Source organism: Columba livia, chromosome 1 (assembly GCF_036013475.1).
Source record: "Columba livia isolate bColLiv1 breed racing homer chromosome 1, bColLiv1.pat.W.v2, whole genome shotgun sequence".
Lineage (NCBI taxonomy): Eukaryota > Metazoa > Chordata > Aves > Columbiformes > Columbidae > Columba > Columba livia.
In genome coordinates, this window is record NC_088602.1 from 149,026,453 (window position 1) to 149,035,720 (window position 9,268).

Below are 9,268 nucleotides of genomic sequence, written 5' to 3' on the forward strand. Positions count from 1 at the left end.
CTTTAGATCGGATATTAGGAAAAATTTCTTCATGGAAAGAGTTGTCAGGCATTGGAACAGGCTGCCCAGGGAAGTGGTTGAGTCACCATCCCTGGAGGGGTTTAAAAGGTGTATAGATGAGGTTCTTAAGGACAGGGTTTAGTGCTAGAATTAGGTTATTGTTGGACTCTCTAATCTTGAGGGTCTCTTCCAACCAAAATAATTCTATGATCCTATGATTCTAATATCATCCTTTGTAAGAGACAGGACTTAATTTCCTCAAGATTTAAAGTTCTGCTTCATTTAGTCACAAAGGTGTTCTACTGACTGCCCACTTTAAAAAGTCAAAGCAGTTCCCTAAGGCTTTTTTTTTCTGGAGAAGTTACATTCCTTTTTTTCTCTGAAGCACTATTCTACTTTTAAAGCATGTTCCTCTAGTTGCAGTGCATGTTAAAGTTTTTAAGTAACCCTGGGCTGTGGACTAATTAAAAAAAAAAAATAAAGTCATTCTAATGCGAATAAAAATTTAATACCTACCGGTAAGCAAATGAATTCTTGCTGTGTGCATTTGTAGGTTTACGTGAGTTACCAACAAACTAAAAGCTGCTTACCATCTGTTCCAAGATACTATAATCATTAGATTGTATTTATCAATGTAAAATACTCCTAGAAAAATGTGTATCGTAATTAAATTGATACTGTTATAACCCTAGAAGTTCTTTTTAACCTCTGAGGATTGTTATGTGTACTTTAAATTTAGTTTGTTTGCCCTCTTCTAAACAAAGAATACTGTTTGTGTGTGTCACAGTCCACTCGGTGATGGGCTCTTGATGGTTCATTTACTTTGATCTCAGAGCACAAAATTCAGGCAACCAAAAAGCCAAGGGGTTATGATTCAGTCCAACAGTGTTACTTTATTAATTTGCCCATAAAGCAGTATGCGATAGAGAGAGAGAGTAAGAAAAAGGGAAAAGAAAAAAAGAAACAGGGAAAGAAAAAAGGAAAATAAAGTGGGAATGAGGATGCATTTACCACCAGTCGCGCTTCAGAGGCATCCCTCTGGTCTCCGGTCCCCTAGAGTCCTGCTGGTCCTCCATCATGGGTTGGGATCCTCTGGTAGGAAGATCTTGACAGTGTCCATTTGGGAGTCATCTCTTACGCTTCTTCACCCTGCCTGCTCCCATTGTTTGAAGCCAGTCTCCGCCTTGATTTCACAACCCAGGCTTGTACTGCGCAGGCTCGAAAGATGCACGCTTTCTTTTGCCAGCGCTTACGTGTCCAGCATTCAGGGCTCTTTCTCTAGTCCACTGGGTGACCTCAGGACTCTTGGCAAGCTTCTGGGCATGCTCTTTTTCGTTGGCCATTGTTTGAGGGAGCAGGTGGGGGACAGGTGTGACTGAGGCTGCAGGTAAGAACACATCTTCTGGACGGCAGCTATTGTCCCTGGGTCGAAGAGACCCTCATAACAATAACTTTCAGGAGGCGGGGGCTGGTTTGGCTGAAGCAGCAGGCGAAGTCCATACAGCAGCCATTGTAAGCAGCAGCCCCCCCGTTATCGGAGAAACCAGTGCAACACCGTGCTTCTCCCCAGGCCTCTCTCCAAGTCATTGTCCATGCGTTCTTTCTGTCAGGGCCTCAGTTCTCTCAGTTCCTGATCGCGATGGTCAGGCACTTCTCCAGACGGACTCTTAGAGTATGTTATCACCATTTTCTTCCATGTTAACATTCTCATTATTCTTCGTTAATATTACCACAAAACAGACAAACAAAAAAAGCAATAATTATCATAGATCATGAGTTGTCATTTGTGTAGCTGGTAATATCCTAGGCTCCATAAACTGTGATATAATTGGACAATTTCAAACTGCAGCTTGATCTACAATTATCCTTACTAGGGAAGCAAAACCTGAAATTATCACAGAATTTATTTCCGCTAATTTTGAAGGAAGGCAATTCCAAATCCTAAATTAAAACAACTTCTATAGATAGGAAAGGGAGGAGTCCAAAATATTGAAATCTAAAAGACCACCCACTTTTCTAGGCTTTCAATGAAAGAGGTAATTATTAAAGTGATATTTGAGATCCTTGTACAGAAAGCTAGGAAGTTATTAAATACAACAGCTGGGTGCCACAAAGAGAGTAAGTAGTGTTGGTGTAAGGGTATTCAACAGACTTAAATGAGGATAAATATTCTGGTATTACAGTGGTCTCCAGTTGCAATCAATTGCATGCAACCTTTTGACCCCCTTCTTTTTTTCCAAATCATTCACCCACCCACATATAATGATTTAATACTAAAAAGAAGATACCCAAAAGAGTTTTATGATAGCCAGCTGGCTATAAGAAAACATCAAAGGTGCAGAACAAGCAGAGGACCACAGAAAAGTTGATAAAAGTGCAAATGGGTCTAAAAAGTTAGTAACTATTTTGCCTGCAACCAAGAACTGAATAGCAGCGTTATCACTGTCTTTGCTGTTGTGTTTTCTGTGGACAGTTTGGACTGTCTTTGCTGTCGTGTTTTCTGTGGACAGTTTGGTCGTACAGGATGGGAGTGAGTGGTTTGCATTTGACTTTGCCACTTCCCTGAGAATCTCATTGATTTTCTTAATGTTGGGGTTGTCCAGTGCCTCTTGGCTTTATCCTGTAGTAGTTTGTAGGGAGCTGTACTTAACAAGCAGTGGTCTTGAGCAAGAGCTAGGAGCTGCATCTTCCCAAATAGCATGGTTGTGCCTTTGGTGTCATCATCTTCTCAATTCACCTTTGATCATGTTCCAACATCTCATTCTCTGTCCAGTTAGTCATTAATTTTGAGCCAAAATACCACACTGCAGTTCACCTGAGCTTTTCCCTTTCCTTTGTATGTCTTTTCCCTGAGACTCCTGAGGGCGTCTTCCTCCCTCAGAACAGGAAGGATTTCTGAAGTAAAAGAAATGTCATCATGGAGTGAGACGTAAAAATAGGCTTCGATTTTCATGACATAGCTGCACGTGAATACTTGAAAAATGTTTTTATTCAATCTTTGTTTAGTGGTCTATTTCAGAAGTTTCTGATCATTTTCTTGGCCAAAACTAATGCAAAGATTGCATCCTAAAACCATCTCAAATTACTACATTGTAAATCCCAGTAAAACTCTTTTTTCAATATTTTTAAATTATTTTAATACAGAATGCCTTGGTCTGATATCTGATGAAAACTTCAGACTGCTTCTTCCTATTATTCTGATGGAATTTCCATTACATTCAGCTTTCAGTTAATAAATGTGAATTAACCAGGCCCCATCTGGGGCCTTTCATGGGAGGCCTCCAGCTGCTCACTGCTCCTTGAACTTGCCTTGCGTTCTGTGGAAATCTTCATTACAGGTGAGCGTAATGAATACAGACAGATCTTTCCAGACGAAATGTGTTATTTGTGCTTGAAATTACTATTTCCATCCAGAAGGCTGGCTATTTGGTGCAGTACTGAGTGATGTAGGGACATTCACCGCTCTTCCCTTGCAATGCAGCAAGTGGACTTACTATGTCTAATACACTCCTTGTGCTGAGCAGGGGTCCAACTTGTCCCCTCTTTGCCACCATCCTGGGGACCTTCTCCAGGGTGGTGCAAATAACTGGTGTTACTATAAGACTCAGGTCCGTGGAGTCCATATAATGTAGAACTTGTGTGTGTTCTGTTTGCCAGAAACAAAGTGTTTGCCATTTGGACTTGGATAACTAAGAGCTGTAAAATAAGTTTTCCCTTTTTTGGCCTGGGCGGTAGAGGGTTAAAAGCAACTGCCTGAGTTACATGCAACCAAAAGGAAATCCCAGTGTGTAGGAAACCAGAAAATGCTGCGCTAGAACTTCTACAACTTGTCAACTTTAAGATGGGTTTGGAAGACACTCCAGTCTCGACTGCTGTGTGCTTACACTGCAAAATAAGCAGACTAGAAAATGTTTCAAGATACAGCACTTTATCTCATATCCATATTTTGACCAGAGAGTAAAGGCTTAACAGGAGGTTTAATTGGCTTGTAGACAGAGCTAGAAATCTTCTTGGTTATGAGAAGGCTTGGACTGGGGTACTGCTGTCCTTCTGTCCTTCTGGATGTGCAGTGAAACTGAGACAGAATCACACAGAACCAGAGAATCACAGAATGTCAGGGATTGGAAGGGACCTCAAGAGATCATCTAGTCCAATCCCCCTGCCACAGCAGGAATGCCTAGGTGAGGTTACACAGGAAGGCGTCCAGGCGGGTCTTGAATGTCTCCAGAGAAGGAGACTCCACAACCTCCCTGTGCAGCCTGTTCCAGTGTCTGTCACCCTCACTGTGAAGAAGTTTCTTCTCAAATTTAAGTGGAACCTCTTGTGTTCCAGTTTGTATCCATTACCTCTTGTCTTACCATTGGTTGTCACCAAGAAGACCCTGGCTCCATCCACGTGACACTCACCCTTTATATATACGTATAAACAGGTTGGTGTTTTTTCTGCCCACTCTCAGAGCAAAGCTTTATGTAGCACCTACTTGTGCAGAATGTCATACACTATAGTCAGTACCCATGACATGGGTATGTGCAGGTGCATTTTTTTATTTTATTTATTTTTTTTTTAGAAAACCCAAGTGGGGAGAGAGCAGAAATCATTTTGTTCTGTAGTTAATTCAAAAGCCAGGATGCTTGTTTCTAATACTCTGTTTTTAAGGTCTACTTAAAACTGTTTACCAAGGATTGGAATAATCTTGCCAAGTTCAAGGCTCTTCATATTACTTCTTTCCAGTATAAAATGGGTATTTAGGAAAAAAGAAAAGGAGCAGTTAATGTTTTTAGCATGTTCCCCATGTTCTTCCATACAGAACAAAATAATTAGTTATGTTGCCTTAGCACAAGTAGTTGGAAAAGTGAAATTTGAAGAGCCATTTTCAGAGAACTGCAAACCATTTATCATTTAATTTCCGTATTTTTTTAAATGAACCTACGTAACACCTGACGTTTGTATTTCCCAGTCTGTTTAACTGTCAAGGGTTGATAATTATCTGAACCTTCTGTTTGCTAAATTTGTACATATTCTGACATACCTAAATTATTGAGATAGACTTTTTTTTCCTTAATTCAGTTGAGGGAAGAAGCGTTGAGGCAATATCAGTTTCATGTAGAAAGCTTTGCCAGAGTACCTTTCGCAAGTGTGGATTTAGACGACTCCATGGCAAATCAAAAGTATGTTAATCCACACTCTGACCTTTTCAGCTGTTCATTGGACCACCTTAGTGAAAATAACTATTGCCTCTATGGAGGATCAGGTGACACCATGTCTGAATTGGTTTTGGATCAGCTTTTTGTTTCTGTTTAACTTGCCTCTCAATTGTATAGCTATTTGAGTTCTGTGCTGATTCTAACAGGATATTGTGTCTTGGGACCTGTAACAGTATATAAGCATAGAAAATGCATACCAACATTTTAAGTTACAGTAGCACTTGCCAGTTTTTCCAGCTTGTGCAGTTTTGTTTTGCAGTTGACAAGAGGCTCTAATTTTGTGCAGTATGTATGTATGTAGCAGATCAGTTTCAGTGCTTTGAAGCCCATGCTGTTGCCTCTGCTCTTTAGCCTATGCTAATCACAAGAGAAAATACGTTTTGCTAATGATGAAGAAAAAGCTTTGACCAGCTTTCTGTACACACAGCTTTTGCACTCCAAGTTGGCCTTAGCATCTCTAAGGTTAACACCTTCAAAATACTAATGTTCAACTGACCTGCATTTCAGTACCTGTTAAACAGTCTTAGATCTTCCCTTCACTGAAAGGTGGAGCTACGTGACTGTGTCTTTAACTGCCTGCACTTACATGTACACATGCATAGGGTATAAAATGCCAGCAGTGAGGGACTGTACGGTGTTTATCCCTTAATTTGATGTTTATCATCCAGTATGGGTGCTGCTACAAAGTACATTTGCAAACTGAACACACTGTAAATCTGGATATTATCACTCAAATATTTTTTTTTATAAATCCTTCCATTGGGGGTTCAGTCATTAATAGTTCCAGTTCAACAAACCTGTTGAATTAAAATGTTTTTTTAAGAGGTTTTGGAAAAATTTGGATCATTTTCCTCTACTCTCTGTTTTTTACTTTTCATACCCCGCATTTCCTAATTCCAGCTGGGAGAAAAAGTGCTGTGTTGCAGTTTTCTATGTAGTATTTTTGGCCAAATTAAAAGCAGGAAGTATCAGAAAGTTCATAGAAGGGCATACTGTGAGATTTCTTGTCCAGCTTTACAGACCAAGAGATTCAGATAAGATTTGACAAAGCATTTGCATTATTCAATTTCTGTGGCATTGCCTGGAAAACTTATATTATGGACATTTTCTGGTAAATGAGATTAATTCTTCTTGAATATAATTTAGGAGAGGTTTTTGAGGTAATAAGGTGGCAAGATGATTTAGGTAATTTAAACAAACAGCTCCTTTGCCCAACAAAAATTTGCACATTTGCTATAAATTAGATTAAACCTATTGAACTCTGTAGGCTAATCCCCTGTCCTTCCTTTGGGAGATATGAGAAATTGCCAACTACAGTCATTACTCCAAAACATAGCACGAAACACAGGTTGTTGAATAATTCAAACATTATGGACAAAATGACTTTGCTATGCTATTTTGGTAAGAGAGTAAGAATTATGTGCATATTACAGCAGGTTATTAATAAATATATAATGAAAGTAAGAAGTGCAAAATCAAAGAAAAGCTGCTCCAGTACGTAGGTGAGAATTTTATGTAACCGTGAGTAGCAGATCTAAGTGCTCTGTGCAGAGCTGCCATGGTTCCATATATGGGTTTGTAAAATGCTTAGCAAAATGAAATAATTTGGAAGTAAATTCAGAAGTTTGAAATTTTAAACCAAAATTAGCATAGCACATTCGGGTTCTAATCTTCAAGGTATTAAAGTAATTAGCACGTTTGTATTCATCTCATCACATGAGAAACTTCCTACTGATAGCCTCAGACTATGGTCTAACAGATTCTTAACTGCTCTAAATTTAAGATCGTTTTTTAAATTAAATGTAGCAGTATTTAGATGTAGCCATGAAGAATTTTCACCAAATATTTTTCCACTACACTGTATTTGTATTCACTGCCATAAACAAGGACCTCATATCACCCTGATTTGTCTTCCCTTCCAGTACTACACAACCTTATAATTTAAATGAAGTAAAGTTTTACTTAACAGGTTGAGCTGTTGGTAGTCTTTTGTTCTGATATTATAACACATATAGCACACATCATCATTCTAGGATTTTTTGATTCTCCAAAACTTAGCCCAGATATCAGGACTGGGAACTCCATATTCAGTTTGACATTCCATCCCTTTTTCAAAGGACAGATTCTCTTCTGAATTGATTGTTCATGGCTAACATGAGAATAAATTCTGAGAGTGAGTCAGCGATAGTTTTCTTGGAATAACCCAATAGATTCAATTTCCATATACTGTTCGAATTGAGGTTTACCAACAAATGTGAATGTGTGTAATGGTCTGTCTGGAGCCATGTCTTTGGGGATTTAAAGGTTGTTTCTCATCTTTAATTCATGGTTAATCATCAGCCTGGGGGTTAGATGCGTGATCTGTATGCAATTGCTGTTCCTGACTCTCCATAGAGGCAACATGTCCTGAAATGTTTAATGACATGTTCTTCAGTGGCTCTGATCCCAACCAGTTGTCTGGCTGTCCCAGAGAATAGTTGTCTTGGCTCACATAACACCTCCTGAAGATGCAGGAAGCAGATTATTTAATACTATACAAGATGGCACCAAAGGTACTTTCTGTTCAGCTCACAGTCTCTTGCACATAGCTGTATATCGCTGTACATATCCCATTCCAAATTTTGTCAGCACAGATGGGCAGTACCTGAAAATGAGCTCCCTTTCCTAGGCCTTGAATGCATTTATCAGTTTCAGCCAGTAGAGCTCAATCAAGCACAACACAGAAGACCAGATGTGTCCAACAAAGTATTACGGTAGCCATTCTGCTGAAATGTCATGGGTTGAGTTGCACGAGGTAGCAGAGTTATCTGCATTTTTGGTACCAAAGCCAGCAAGGTCTTACTCTGTAACACTCCTAACCAGACTGGTGTTCAACACACACTGTGGCTGGTTTGATTCTACATATGAACCAAGTAGAAAACAGACCCTCCTCTAAACGCTGGTTTGCGGCCATTAGAAACGACGGACACTGGGATGCAGACAGAGATGCACAGGCGCAGAGTTCTTGTTAGCAGCGAGAGCAGAGCCAGGCAGAGCTGAGCTCTCTTTTATTAACGGTTCTCAATTTATATGTTTACAGATACAGGACTGGACGTTAGACAGGATGCTTTTTCAAAAAATGTTATTCTAAACACACCACACTCATGTCGTGACCATTTTCAGTCACGTTCCCATGCATATCTTGTGGGCAGCGTTCTGACCCGCTCATTCACACACCCAGGCCCAACATTCACACATCATACATATGGGGGCGGTTTTCCAACCCGAGATATCATTCTCACTGGCCTGGGCTATCACTCCTTGCACTCATAAAAAACATACTTGTGTATAACCTGTCCAAGGCCCTTTAGCTGGAACTGCTGTTCCCACACTGGTTCTCTGGCAATCTGAACTGCATTATGGGAGGGGTCATGGTGATCTACAACCTACAAATGGTAAGTGGGGACAGGGGGATGAGAACTCCTTTCTGAGGATGCAACCCATTTGAGCCATTCAACCTGTTGTTGTATTGGGACCCCCTTCTAAATGGTCTGGTCAGTCCTTTGAAACTGTGGTAGGGAAAAATAATACAAGCAACCACTCAAAAGATTAAATAAACTAGGATGGTTATTTTCCAATTAGGGCATTCTTTCAGAGGAACATTGGCAAACCTACAGATTATTTCCCTTTTCTTGGAGCCTGGTATCTCTGAGGCTTCTCAGCTGAAAAGGAATAGACCTACGTGCACCCCAAGCTTGAGAATGAAGTGGAAGTACTGATGGGTATTGCTGAACAACACAGAAGTGTTTGACAGACCACAGCTAGGTTTACCATGCCCCCCTTTTTTTTTAACTTTTGCATAAGCATTAAAGTACAGGAATCTTTCCTAACGTGATTACAGCCATGCTTTTGTGTCTTTTAGGGTTGCTTCAGTGCTTGTTTTTTCTATTCTTTGTATTCGATGTGCAGCCCTTAGTCACCCAAATAATGTGTAAGAGCACAGGAGCAGTTTCAGCACCAGCTTTTCTCCTTATTACTTTGATGCCCAAGTGCTGGGGCAGACACTCGGTCTTTACAGAATCACA